Source organism: Podarcis raffonei, chromosome 9 (genome assembly GCF_027172205.1).
Source record: "Podarcis raffonei isolate rPodRaf1 chromosome 9, rPodRaf1.pri, whole genome shotgun sequence".
NCBI lineage: Eukaryota > Metazoa > Chordata > Lepidosauria > Squamata > Lacertidae > Podarcis > Podarcis raffonei.
The window spans coordinates 26,127,963-26,142,462 of record NC_070610.1 but is presented as its reverse complement, the minus strand read 5'-3'; the positions used below and the strand labels follow the sequence as shown (position 1 = coordinate 26,142,462).

At 43.0% G+C, this 14,500-nt stretch overlaps 1 pseudogene; it reads right to left on the bottom strand.

Moving 5' to 3' along the window:
- Positions 1 to 3,425: 3,425 nt before the first annotated feature.
- LOC128421559 (uncharacterized) lies at positions 3,426 to 3,526 on the bottom strand (annotated as a pseudogene).
- Positions 3,527 to 14,500: the final 10,974 nt, after the last annotated feature.

The following is a 14,500-nucleotide window of genomic DNA, read 5'->3' as shown; positions in this document are numbered from 1 at the left end:
GCTATTTTATTGTGTAACAAATATATTGTAAGCGGCTCGAGAACTTTGGTTAGTACTCCCAAATAAATAACTAAGAATAGTAACGCGAAAGAAATATACAAATCCTTTTAATACTAAAATGCAACATTCAGCATAATGTAACACTAAAAAGAATGTCTCAATCTAGCTGTAATTTTTCATAAACAAGGTGTTACTGGACAACTGATTACAAATGAATCCAATATAGGTATGTACATTTTGATTGCAAATTGGACTGTGCATCCTATTCATATCAGCACGACCCAAGTATATCTTCACGCAAGTATGTATTGTTATAGGTTGCCCCCCTCCAAAACCCCCCCCAAGAAATTAATAAATGGTAGGATTTCATTATTTGGGATATGAATGAAAATGCAAGATGCAGAACTGCGCCAGACAAGGAATCCCTGGGCTGGGTTATACAAACCAGCCTGGTTGGACTAATGAAGAGCAAAGCTGTTAACATGACAAAAGGTGTTGATTGTCCATCTAAGAGGAATTCTTGGGCCTGGAGGAAGCCAGACAGAGGTTGCCAAGGTGATGGCGTGTGTGTGTGTGTGTGTGTGTGTGTGTGAGGTTGCAAGAAAAGAGTGTCTTTAGCAAGGTGTTCTGGGAACAAGAAGAAGAACAAGAAGGGAAAACAACTCCATCTTGGGCAGGCTGGCTGAAGGCCAGCTGGGTGAGGTGCCTTGGGCTCCAGTGCTGCACTGTTGTGGGGAACAAGCTCCTCTTGAGATGACCATGCTGTAAGATCTGGACTCCCTCTGTCTAAATGTGAATAAATCATATTTCTTAAATTTACAACAGCCTCTACTACATCTTCAATTCTCCAAAAAAGCACAGACCCTAGTTGAGGGCCAAGGCCCCTAGAAATATTGCCATAGGAAATTTAGAGTAGTGTACATGAGCACACTACTCATTCACACTAAACTACAGTTTGTTTTAAGCTATGGTTTAATATGACATGCAAACTCGGCCAATACCTGTGATATCATCAATCCCCAGAGCAGTTTTTCACTTAAAACATTTTTGTCCTTTGCTCTTTGTCCTGGGTTTATGCCAAGAGATTTTGGAAATAAATATTGAAAGCAAGCAATGTTATTTTGGAGGAAATATTTAATTTAGACCCTCAGATCTTCTTGTTAAAAGCAGTGCTTTTTTCCCCCAGGGGATAATCAAGGTACTATTTTGTTGTTAAAAACGTGGCACTTACTGTAACAACTTCATGGTGAGTAGTGGCTCCGATATTTCTAGAAGAAAAGCACTGGTGTATTAGAACAAGGAAGCAATGTTATTTTACATAATTGTGGCAGCAATACTGCCACATTAAATAAATTAAAGTTGGCATTATGGGACTAACAGAGTCTGTAATAATAATCGTTTTTGGAAATGAGTTGGGATTTTTCAAATGTTGTGGGAATAAAATAATACAGTAGTAAGAAATCATTTCCCACTTGTGTAGAAACTTTATTATGTTATTGGATTATAGGTTGAGAGTCAATTGTGTTTTTCTGATGTAACCGAGACTGCCATCCTAGACACACTTACCTATGAGCAAGTCCCATTGCACATAATAAAGGATTACTTTATTAATATTGTTTTAATAATAACCTTTATACAGTGTTGTTTTGGTTCTTTTGAGCATTCGTGTATATTAGATTGTGCATAATTCTGTTCTTTGGTTTCTTTTTCATTTATTAATAAGGCATTGATTTAACGCATGACTAAACTCACATATGGCACTTTAAAAAAAAGTAGACATCTCTCCTGAAAGTGGGGTGCAACAGCTCAAGCTAAACTATTGTTCAATTGACTGGAACATGCATCTGTCATTCAAAATTAAAACTCTGGGGAAAAGAGAGGCTTTCACTCACTATGGGACTCATTTTAAATATTACATCTGCCTTTATCCTTAATATTCTCACAATCCAGACATGCATCAAAGGGTATTATAACTGCTGTATAATCATGGGCATTCAGCCACATTTTTAAAATTTCAGTGGTATCTCGGGTTACAAATGCTTCAGGCTACATACGCTTCAGGTTACAGACTCCGCTAACCCAGAAATAGTACCTCGGGTTAAGAACTTTGCTTCAGGATGAGAACAGAAATCGTGCGGCGGCAGCAGCGGGAGGCCCCATTAGCTAAAGTGGTACCTCAGGTTAATAACAGTTTCAGGTTAAGAATGGACCTCCAGAACGAATTAAGTTCTTAGCCTGAGGTACCACTGTATGTCATATCTTAAATAAATAGGGAAGCAGCCACTCTTACAACCTTGCACGTCTAAAGTGACATGATGTCAGCATAGGCCAAAGCTTTATCAGTAGAAAGCCTATTGAATAATGTAATTGATCAAAGTGATCAATTACAGATTCAATTTCAGTTTCATGCCCAATTTACCATTACCCTTTGGGATTTTGTTTTTTATGTGAAATTGTTCACGGTGACAAAGAAATGTTTTTTCCAAGTAGAAAAAAAAGCTTCCTAAAACAAGCAAGGCATTAAAATGTTGAACAAATGGCAACCTTTGTCTTATTGCACTTCTTACACCAGTACAGAAAGGTTATAAAGAAGGATGATCTCAAACAATTTATTTATAAAATAAAAAAATTCCTTCCAGTAGCACCTTAGAAACCAACTAAGTTTGTTATTGGTATGAGCTTTCGTGTGCATGCACACTTCTTCAGATACCTAAATATCTAAAATTTATTTATATGGGTACTTGATACGACCATGTGATAAGGAAGGTCTTAGCTGCAGAAAATATAATATTCATGGGAAATTACAGTTGCTGACAAGCTGAATAGCAAATAGCTCAATTTCTTCTTTGTTACTTTGGACGCCTTGAGCCACCTGGCTTTTACCTCCCCATTTCAGCTGCCCTTTGTCATGTACTATTTTTGTGGTCTGATTGACTCAATAATCTTTCAAAAATTTATCCTCAAGAGAACTCAACATTAGCTGGTAATACTAAACACAAAAATGTAGTTATTAGTCTCCTTTGTTCCCTGTCAGATAAATGAGTCATGGCAAACAATCAACACAAAACCAGTCACAATATTATGGAATCTGAACCAGCAAACATATAATATTCAAAAATTCTAAATAGCCTTAGATATATATACAGTGATACCTCAGTTGTTGTTGTTTTTTTAAAAAAAATGGAATGCTTCACGAATTTGAGAGCCAGCGTGGTATAGTGGTTAAGAGCGGTAGTCTCGTAATCTGGGGAACCGGGTTCGCGTCTCCGCTCCTCCACATGCAGCTGCTGGGTGACCTTGGGTCAGTCACACTTCTCTGAAGTCTCTCAGCCCCACTCACCTCACAGAGTGTTTGTTGTGGGAGAGGAAGGGAAAGGAGAATGTTAGCCGCTTTGAGACTCCTTAAAGGGAGTGAAAGGCGGGATATCAAATCCAAACTCTTCTTCTTCATCATCCTTGTGCAGGGGCCATGCTAATCTTCTCTGTATCATTCCAATTTTAGTAAATGTGCTGCCGAAGTGAGCACGATACCTCCGTTTTTGAACGTAATCTGTTCCAGAAGACTGTTCAAGTTCTGAAATGTTCAAAAAACTAAAACTCAATATGGAAGCCTCAGTACAGAAAACATAATTTGGAAAACTCAATACGGAAGCTGCGTGGCATGTTTGACTTCTGAGATGTGTTCAAAAACCAAAGCATTTACTTCCAGGTTTACGGCGTTGGAAAACTGAAATGTTTGTCCATGGAGACGTTTGAAAACTGAGGTTCCACTGTACAGTATATGACTTCCTATTAGACATATTGGCTGGGCTCCAAAGGACCATGTTCCATGTACACACATGGATTTTTCTGCTCCTGTTCTGGTTTTAGTCTCTGTTCTGCTCCTGGTTTTAGTCTCTGTTCACACACACACACACACACACACACACACACACAGGGGGAGAAGTGTTCCGTGTACATTTTGCAGAAGCAAAAAGCCAAGCATTCTCTTATATGACCCAAAGCACAGATGGGGCCCCCTGAATCTCAGCCACTAACTGTGTAAAACCCATTAAATTCAGTCCCCAAACAGGGGGACAGTAAGCAAACTGAAACACACCTAGCCTTCAAAATTAGCATCGCGCTGAATTTTGTGGTGCAGTTCACCAACCCAAAAGTGCGCACAAAAATGAATTGCTTCATATCTAAAAGTATTTCTATGCCACCATATCATGAAGTATCAGGGCAGTGTACAAAATTAAAAACATTAAAGGGTGGGGGAGATAATTGTCAAGGTGACTAACTAACCAAAATCAAAATTAAACCACATAGGCCTGTCAGCATCAAAGATTCCCTGGAAATCAGAAAGAAGGCTGCCTGTTGAATTTTTGCTGAAATAGTATCCTACAGCATGGAGCCAGCAACACTAAATCCCCAGGTTCTAGCTGAGATCAGTCAGGCCTTTGGGTTGCCATATGTCCTCTTTTTCCAGGACATGTCCTCTTTTTCATGGGTAGAGATGTCATAGCGACCCATAGTTAAAAGTAGAAGTCTTCTTTTTTGCTCTTCAAAATATGGCAACCCTATCGGGACAACTGGTAACATTCCTCAAGCCCTGTCGGTAGAACATGGTTGATCTCGGGGTTGTGGGTTTGAGCCCCACGTTGGGCAAAAAGATTCCTGCATTGCAGGTGGTTGGACTAGATGACCCTCATGCACCCTTCCAACTCTATGATTCTATAATTCTATAATTATAGGCTACTGAGATCAGGGCAAGCCCAATACACACAATTTTTTAAAAGAAAATACAGTGGTACCTTGGGTTACAGACGCTTCGGGTTACAGATGCTTCAGGTTACAGACTCCGCTAACCCAGAAATAGTGTTTCAGGTTAAGAACTTTGCCTCAGGATGAGAACAGAAATCGTGCTCCATCGGCACAGCAGCAGCAGGAGGCCCCATTAGCTAAAGTGGTGCTTCAGGTTAAGAACAGACCTCCAGGACAAATTAAGTACTTAACCCTAGGTACCACTATATCACAAATTTGTGCAGAAATGGGGTGAGCAGAACTTAAGGTTAGAAAAATGAGAAACTTTCAGAACCTGAAGTTGACAGATTCATCCTTTTTTGAGGTCCAAAGGCTGTCTTTCTGTTTTAAAAAAATCTTTATTCTCCCACAGTTAAGTACTCCAAATGGCTAGAAAGGCCAGTGGCTGTTTCATGGGTATTCCAGGTGTGGCCACATGTGCCCCTGGGAGGGATGATGTGCCATCCTCTCAGGTACTTATATGTCATCGTTTGTCCCTGGGAAGATGGCACACTCCTCCCTCCCTCCCAGGGGCACTTTCAGCCACTTCTGGAAGCCTGGGTCACTGACCACTAGACTTCCTATTGGCTAAAATCTAGCCAGGCTACCAGAGGGTAAAACTACTAGTCATGATGGCTATATTACTTCCATTATCAAATCATTATGCCTCTGAAACTAGTTGCTGGAAATCACAAGCAGGAGAGGGCCATCACACTCATGTCCTGCTTTCCACAGAACATCTGGCTAGCTCACTATGAGAACAAAATGGTGGACCAGATAGGCCTTTGGTCTAATCCCAGCAGAGCTCTTCTTCTGGTCTTACACCTTTGTCATCTCCCATCGCTGACGCTGCTGCTCGTCATCCCAGGATATAAAGGATTAGCTCCAAACTTTTATACTGCCTGGAGTTCTTCCTGTGAAACCCTCATGAGCGTGATTCAGACTTTACAGCAGCATTCATAAGTGGTTATCAGGAGCTTACTCAACTAGATATGAAAGCTGATAAGAGCGTTGTCTTGCTAATCCCATCCTTAGACTGTGCAGCTACGCCACATTATCAGTTTGCAGATCTTTTCTGCTTCTCTTCCCACTCTGACGGTTTTTGCATAATGGAGCATCACATCTGGATATAGCTACTTGTCTTACCAGGGCTTTTTTTCAGCCGGAACTCAGGTCTGGCACCTCTCAGGTGGGCGCCATTGCCATTGCAAGAGAACAACATGGTGTATTCCAACACATCTTTCTCTAGAAAAATAGCACTGCCTATAATATTACGGTATTTTCCCCTCTATAAGACACACTTTTCCCCTCCTAAAAAGTAAGGGGAAATGTGTGTGCGTCTTATGGAGTGAATGCAGGCTGTGCAGCTATCGCTGAAGCCAGGAGAGCTTCCTGGCTTCAGGGATAGCCACGCGAAGCCTCTTCAGGGCAACGGGAGGAATGGTCCCCCTGCCCTGAAGCCAGATCCCTCTTGCTGTTCTGACTTCGCTTCGCTGGAGAGGCGCTGCGCAGCTTTCGCTCTCTGCGCAGCACCTCTTCAGCGAAACGGGAGGAGAAACGGAGCCCCTTCCATTTCTCCTGCTGCTTTGCCGGAGAGGTGCTGCACAGAGAGGGAGAGAATATATTTTTTCTTGTTCTCCTCCTCTAAAACTAGGTACATCTTATGGTTGTGTGCGTCTTATAGAGCGAAAAATACGGTCTATAATGCTGGTTAAAGATTTGTGTAGTTTGTTTGGAAGGGGTTAATGGAGACTATACAGAGATACCTCGGGTTAAGTACTTAAATCGTTCCGGAGGTCCGTTCTCAACCTGAAACTGTTCTTAACCTGAAGCACCACTTTAGCTAATGGGGCTTCCTACTGCCACCGCGCCGCCAGAGCACGATTTCTGCCCTCATCCTGAAGCAAAGTTCTTAACCCGAGGTATTATTTCTGGGTTAGTGGAGTCTGTAACCTGAAGCGTATGTAACCTGAAGTGTATGTAACCCGAGGTAGCACTGTAATAACTGTACTATCCATAAAAATAATATTTGGCTATAATTTGGCTGAACTCAAAGTAGCCAGTTTTCCCAACAAGGAAACAGAAAGCTGAAGATATACATGCAATCCTATAAACTGAGGCCTGAGCATTTTGGGGTTGAATGGGGCTTACTCCTGGCTAAGCATTGATAGGATTTCTATATACATCTTATCCTGGGCCAGCAATGGACTAAAGAAGGGTCAAGAAACCAACATCCAGTCTCACAAGATGCCTGTAATGAGTACCTGCAGCCCTCAGGGGCGGCGGACGACATCATTCTATTTCAGAATTGGAATAAGATTCAGCAGCCTTGGAAGTGTAAAGAGAAAGAAGGCACATTTTACGACATGTGGTAGACATGCAAAAAAAAAAACAACCCAAAGGTATATTGGGAAATGATTTATAATGAGTTGATAAAAAATGTTTAAAATTACATTTGTAAAAAAAAAACCCTGCAGCATTCTTACTAGGTATTTTAGGTCCAGAAATACTTAAGGATCAGAAGAGACTATTTATGTAAGCCACAACAGCTGCATGGATGCTACTTGCCCAAAGATGGAAGGAGGACAATCTACCTGCAAAGGAAGAATGGCAGATAAAGATGATGGACTATGTCAAATTGGCGAAAATGACTGAAAATCAGAGATCAAGAGGACAATAAATTTAACAAAGAATGGGGAAATTTTCTAAGTTACTTGAAAGAACACTGTAAACAATTGAAAACATTGGCAGGATTCTGAAAATGCAATGAAGCGAGAACTATGAAAAAAAAATGAGTTTTAAGAAAAAATGGAGAATTTTATACGATGTAATTTGATAAGAATATCTGGGGGAACCATGGAAAGGTGGAGGGAAGTTGCAGGATTCTGAGAATCCTATTTGTAAAATGATTGTGGTTTATGTATGATGATAAATATTAAAAACGAAAATGCATTAAAAAAATGTTGTTTTTTTAAAAAGGAATAAGATTCAACACCCAGTCCAGTCAGCTTCTGAGCCCTGAATGGTAGGTGAATGTCTTCACTTCAAGCATCAAAATGTCTTGTTATTATTGATAATAGTAAGAATAAGAATAAGAATAAGAATGTAGATATGTGTTTATAAAGACCTGTACGATCCCAAATAACATTTGGGAATATGGAGGCTGAATTGTCAGTGTGATGATTTTAACATTAAAAGAGAGATTTCACCATTGTTTGGGTTTTGGTTCAGATTCTGGAATGCAATGCATTCACTGGGCATACTTTACAGGTAACCAAGTGTAGTATGGATAAAGACAGGCATGGATGAAAAAGGAAACAAATGGATTAAGAGAGTCCAACTTCACAACTGAAATGGTAAATATGCCTCCATCACATCAAATGCACATCAAATGCTGATTTCCCCCTAGGTTTTAGGCACAGGAAGATAAAGGCCGCCTGTGGCAAAGCCTACAGGGACAAAATGTTCAAGTTAAAGAAGCCAACAGAAATAGAAAAAAGAGTAATATATCTCAGAGGAGAGCAGCAAAAGGCAAAAGGAAGGAAACAGCTGAATGGTTGAGATGACCCGACCACAAGTCCTGAAATTTGCCTTTTCCCTTAAGCTTGACCTGTAAAGAAGCTAATGGCATCAGCGGAGGTGCCGATTGCAGCTCCGTATTTTCTGGTTTGTTGTTTTTTCTCAAGCAGGAAGCATAATTATTCCTTGCTTTCCGAATGTTGAGAATGAGTAGAAGCAAACCAACTGACAGTGGCAAACGTCATCCTGCTGCGCCTGGTTGCAGACCCTCCAAGCGTCCCTGCTTTCCAAGGACAGTCCCGGAATCATGAAAGCCATTCCAGCTTCAGATTTGCGCCCAGAATATGTCTATTTCTCCTGTCAGCGCCTTGGCACCAAATTCCGGAAGGAGGATGAGCGGGGACTTGTCCTGAGCGGTGTTGGCGTCAGTGGTGGCTGCATGACCTCTACATGACCACCACTGCCAGCCTCTCATCCTTGGGCAGCTTGCCGTGGCTGCTGGAGAATGAGCAGGGGGGAGGAGAGATGGCCGCCATGAAAGCCCAGCCCCACATGACACATTGACTCCGAAGTGCAGGCAGAGGGCAGGAAGAAAGGGGGAGCAGAGTGCAAGGAGTCTTGATTTTTTTAAAAAAATAAAAATACTTTTTTGTGTCCCTGTCTAATCTTGCCCCTTTCTAAAATTTATCTGTTGATGTCAGGGACTGGACTGAGGAGGAATGGTGGGGACCCGCCCCCTTCCTGAACCTTCCCAGGAAAAGGAGGACAGTATAGATTTAGAACAGTGGTTTGCAGAAGGGCACAGTTCAGAGGCTGCAGAGGGGAGAAGCTAGGAAATATTGGGAGAGCAGCAGGAAGAGGAAGCACCAGGGGAGAGACAGCTGCCTGTCAAAGTGGTGTTGGCTCTTTGCAATAATCAACCTCTGCTCACTCAGAGTGATATTTACAGTTCTTTATTTACATATGTACAAACAGTGGCAGTTCCAAATCATGCATCTGAATCCGACGGGTCATATTCGGGGAGCATAGCTGTCAACCGTCCCTTATTTGGTGGAAAACTCCCTTCTCCCAGCGCCGTGTCCCGCTGCTGTCCCTTATTGATGATGTCCCTTAAATTTCCCGGGTTTCAAAGGAAGCAGCTCCTCTCCCTCCCTCCCTGCCAGCCAGGGAGGAGGGAGGTTCCAACTGTGTTGCTTGGCTGCGTTGCTCACCCAATAAGGAGGCTAAGAACTGGGGGGTGGAGCTAGCATGCCTTGTGCCGATCAAATCGGCCGCGTTGCCTGGGGACTCGCCTTTGCTCAGCACTTCCCAGTGGAGAGGTGACGGTGGTTTTCCTTGCTGCATTCCCTTTGCCGGGTTGCTGCACTGTGGGAACCACCGCTTGAGGCTTTGTTTGGCTGCTGGCTGGGCTTTCTGCCTTTGGCTTGGAGGGGCTCAGAAGTCGAACATACCTGTGCTTGGAAAATCCCTTATTCTGGCTGCTGATCCCTTATTTTCGAGGCTGCTGGTCCCTTATTTTCAAATCTGTATGTTGACAGCTATGTCGGGGAGTGATTTCCTTCGATTCCTTCTCCAACACAGCAGACGTGGAAATCTCACAAGACACCTTTGATCCCTGCGTTTTAACTCTCTCCTCGCCTGTGCAGAAGGCATCGCTTCCCCTTCTGTTCCTGAACTCCCTGGTTGGTGGCAGGGCTCTTCAGCATCGCAGAGCCCTGACACCACTTGACTGCTCTCCTCCTCCTCTGCTTCTTCCGTCATTTCCCTGTTTCCCCCTTCGGACTGTTCCTGCTCTGAATCTCCCCCTTCCCCCAACCCAAGGGCGTTCCCTGGCTGTCCTGTGACACTGACAGACTCGGTGTCTCTGGAAAGCATTCCTGACCCACCCTTCTCCCAGGAGAACAGAAAGCTCAGAGGCAGAAAGCACAGATCAGCCAGCGCACGGATGACGTAGAATAGGAGAGGCGGAGGGAGTGGGACTTTACTTGGAGCAACACCATTACCTGAGAGGCGGCAGCATCCGTCTCTTTGTGTGAATATTGAATAAAATACCATGGTAAGAACTTCTTGTTTTCCCATTTCTGGCTGCCAGCCATGAGGCAGTGGGGATCAGATTCCCTGAAGCCTGACAATTGGTGTGTTTTTCCTTTTCGTAAATATACCAAAGAATAAAATAAAATCGGGATTAAGGGGTTTTCTCAAGACTTTGGAGGGCGTGTGTGCTGATAAGAAATGGTCTGCAGGGGGGACAAAAACAGGGGGACACGAAGGGTCGCTTGCAGTGGGGAGAGAGAAATGCCCCTATTTTCATCTGAGGAATGTCAGAGGGGATGTGTTTGCAGTGAGAAGAATGTAAAGACTGGAGACCCCTCGAGATTTCTTCCTTGCAGAGGCCAATTTTCTGCACTTCCCAAAACACAACACCTCTGTGTTTAGGAGATCCAAACTGCCATCTCAAGCAAGTAATGAATGTTTTCGCTCATCTGGGTGTAACCAGTAGAAGTAGAGTAGGCTATCAGTGTGCCGCCCACTCTGCCCAAATAATAAGCTTGCTGATGGAGCCTGCGGGGATGCACAAGAAATCATCCTCTCAAATGAAGCTTCACACTAAATCTAATAATTTCACAGATGATGCAAGATCTTGGGTGGGTATACTTAGAATTGGCACCCTTGAATGCTCACAGCATTATTTTCCTCAATAATTTATAGGTAGGTATGGTAGGTGTGGAGAAAATCAGCTGGATTTACAAAGTTTGATCAACTGACTAGCTCCATAAAACCTCACTGGAGTAAGGCTTGTTTTTTTGCTAGGTGTGTATGCACACACAGGAACATTGTGCGTTGTAGTCTGTCTTCTCTCCAGACACCTCTGAAATCCTCACTCCCATTCACCCTGTTCAATCAGTTATGTTAATAAGTGTGAATGGTCTGGCATACTGGCAGACTGCAGCTATTGAGGATATGTGAACAGGCCAATAATAAACAGCAATAACCTCATGTTTCATTTAAATTATCATATCTGAATGGCTGGTACATGCCTTGTCCCTGCTAGATGTGACTGACAAGAACTAGATCACATCCGATAGTGAGTTGGTACCTCACATCTCCAGGTGAGCGTTCCGTCTTTAAAAAAGCTGAGGGGGGAGGCCAGATTCAAAATGGAGCTCTTTAGTGGCTACAGAGAAAACCTCCTTTTGGCCTAGCATGCTCAGGAAATCATGGCTTCATTTCCTCCTCCCTCCTGGCTCCTTCATTTTGAAAAGTCTATCATTCATCCATCTTTAGACAAAGGTCAGTTTTCTGCAACCAAGTATATGAAGAGTCACTAGCTCACCCAGCACTGTAGGTCAGGTGTATAAGGCACTTGTGCTGTTTTCATCCTTTTGGTGTTTCTTTTGAACTTCATTCCCTTTTGAAATGCCATGCAAACCGCTTTTCTTAAATAATACAGCTTTACATTTTTCATTGTTGCTGTTATACTTCTGTGCCAAGGTAGGGTCAATTCATCAGCAGCAGCTATGAACACACTACTTAATAATTTTTTTATTTACTGTTATTATTGGGCTCCATTTGGTTTGGGGCATATACAAAGTATCTCAGAAGCCTAATCAGGCTACTGAGATCAGGGTGAGCCCAAGACATTTTGCTGCCTGAGGTAAAAGACAAAAGGACACTCTCCTCCCATTTCCACCTACAGAAGCTGCCTAGACTTGCAGTTGAATCTTACTTCAACCTTGGCCATGAGGCAGGTTCTTCGACATGCAGCCCTGACCTCAACACCTTCTGACATGGGAATGTCCCAGACATTTCTACCAGTTTTAGGAAATTCTGCCCCGACGCTATTTCCCACAGACAAATCCCAAATATGTCTTGGAAATTCAGGACGTATGGCAGCCCTACCCTGGGTGTTGGCCAGAAAGACTCTTAAAGGTAAAGGGACCCCTGACCATTAGGTCCAGTCGTAACCGACTCTGGGGTTGCGGCTCTCATCTCGCTTTATTGGCCGAGGGAGCCGTGTACAGCTTCCGGGTCATGTGGCCAGCATGACTAAGCCGTTTCTGGAGAACCAGAGCTGCACACGGAAACACCGTTTACCTTCCCGCTGGAGCGGTACCTATTTATCTACTTGCACTTTGATGTGCTTTCGAACTGCTAGGTTGGCAGGAGCAGGGACTGAGCAACAGGAGCTCACCCTGTCGTGGGGATTCGAACCGCCAACCTTCTGATCGGCAAGTCCTAGGCTCTGTGGTTTAACCCACAGCGCTTTGCTGAATACCTTCCTGAATTCTAAGTATAGGCAGTTTATAGAATAGTTTAGGGCTGTCTGCAGAAGGTTATCTCGAGAACTCCTGAGCAGCCATAAAGTAAGTAATAAATGATTATCAAAAGCAGAGCTCCACACCTAACTGTGCAATCAAACAAGCACCCGAGACCAAAGGACTGGCCGAGCAGTAAAGTACAAAAGGGTGTGGAGTTCATGCAAGACAAAGTCATCATTTCTTGGAGGAGCTACTTATAGAAAGAGGAAAGGGTTTCTTTGGGAGTAAGCAAGTTTGTATAAATATATACCCTCAGAGTAAATCATAAACTGAAGAGGGAAGTTAAAGGATTTTTTTTCCTCACTGTTTGCGGAAAGGACAAACATTTGTCTAAAAACCAGACATTTCAGCTTTAGGCTAAAATTTGGCCCCAATTCGGTTGCTCATCGTGGTCACAAAGGCCAATTCCTAACAGGCATGTCAACAAAGTGAAGATTTCACATTCTACTCACCTGAACATCTGAGGAGTATGGTAATATTTGCCCAAAAGTGAGTCCCACCTGAGTCTGGTTTCGGGCTAGGTCATTTAGTCAACTGTGGTACAAAGTTGCTTGTGGGCTATACACTTCACTTCATTGGCCTCCCAAAGTGAATGTACTGAGTGAATGTACTGACTTTCACCAGGACACAATTTATGACTTCTCACATATAGATGTCAATATGTTTTAATCTTTTTTAAAAACTGTTTTAATTGTTATTAACTCTTTTTATGGATAACTTGAATGTTTTATTGTAAACTGCTTGGAAGACTTGTATAACAAGCTGCATGTAAATTTTGCTAAATAAATAAACACAGAAATTGACTTGCTGGATCAAGCCAAGATCCATTGAATCAGGCATTGTTTCTGGGTGGCCAAGCAAGCTGTGAAGGGAGGCTTCCAAGGATCAATACTGGCACCTGAGCTTTTGAAATTTGCTTATTATTTACTTATTTATTTCTTACATTTATATGCCCGCTTTTCCTCCAAGGAGCTCAAAGAAGTGTACATAGTTCTCCCCTCTGCATTTTATCCTTTAAACACCCTTTGAGGTAGGTTAAGGGCAGATCCACACCATAGATTTAAAGCGCATCCAAGGCACATGTCTGAAGCACATGACTTCCCCCAAAGAATCCTGGGAGTTGTAGTTTTCTTCTCAATTGCCAGCGCCCGTAACAAACCCCAGCATCTGTTGGGGGAAGTCTTGTGCTTTAAATGTGCACCGAGTGTGATTTAAGTCTGTGAGGTAACTCTGCCCTTAGAACACAGAATGGCAGAGGAGACATTTACCTAGGGCTGCTTAGGAGAGGGAAGACTCGAATGGGAAACTGTAGGGAGGGGGTGCCAAAATATTCCTAACTTGCCACATTTCTGCTCCAAATCTGCTTTATTCCCAGTGGGTTTCAAACATGTTTGAAGAGGCCCATATATGTTTGGAACCTTGCAGAGTAGAAAAGAGGCTGGAAGATGATTTGGACTGTGGAACTGGTGGTTGGAGAATACAGTCGTATCTCGGAAGTTGAACGGAATCCCTTCTGGAAGTCTGTTCGACTTCCAAAACATCTGGAAACCAAGGCACAGCTTCCAATTGGCTGCAAGATGCTCCTGCAGCCAATTGGAAGCCGGGGAACCCACGTTGGATGTTCTGGTTCCAAAGAATGTTCGCAAACCAGAACACTCACTTCCGGGTTTGAGGCGTTCAGAAGTCAAAGCGTTCGACTCACAAGTCGAGGTACGACTGTAGTTTAAATACCTTCTCCGCTTTGTGTTGCTTCTTTCTTCCAAATCTTCCTAAGTCATGGTTTGGCTTAGTGTTGTGCCTAAACCAGGGTTCATTGCTTGTTTCTCTCTAAACAAACCATGAGCTGTAACCAAGTTCAGTGTGTTTACTTCTTGTAG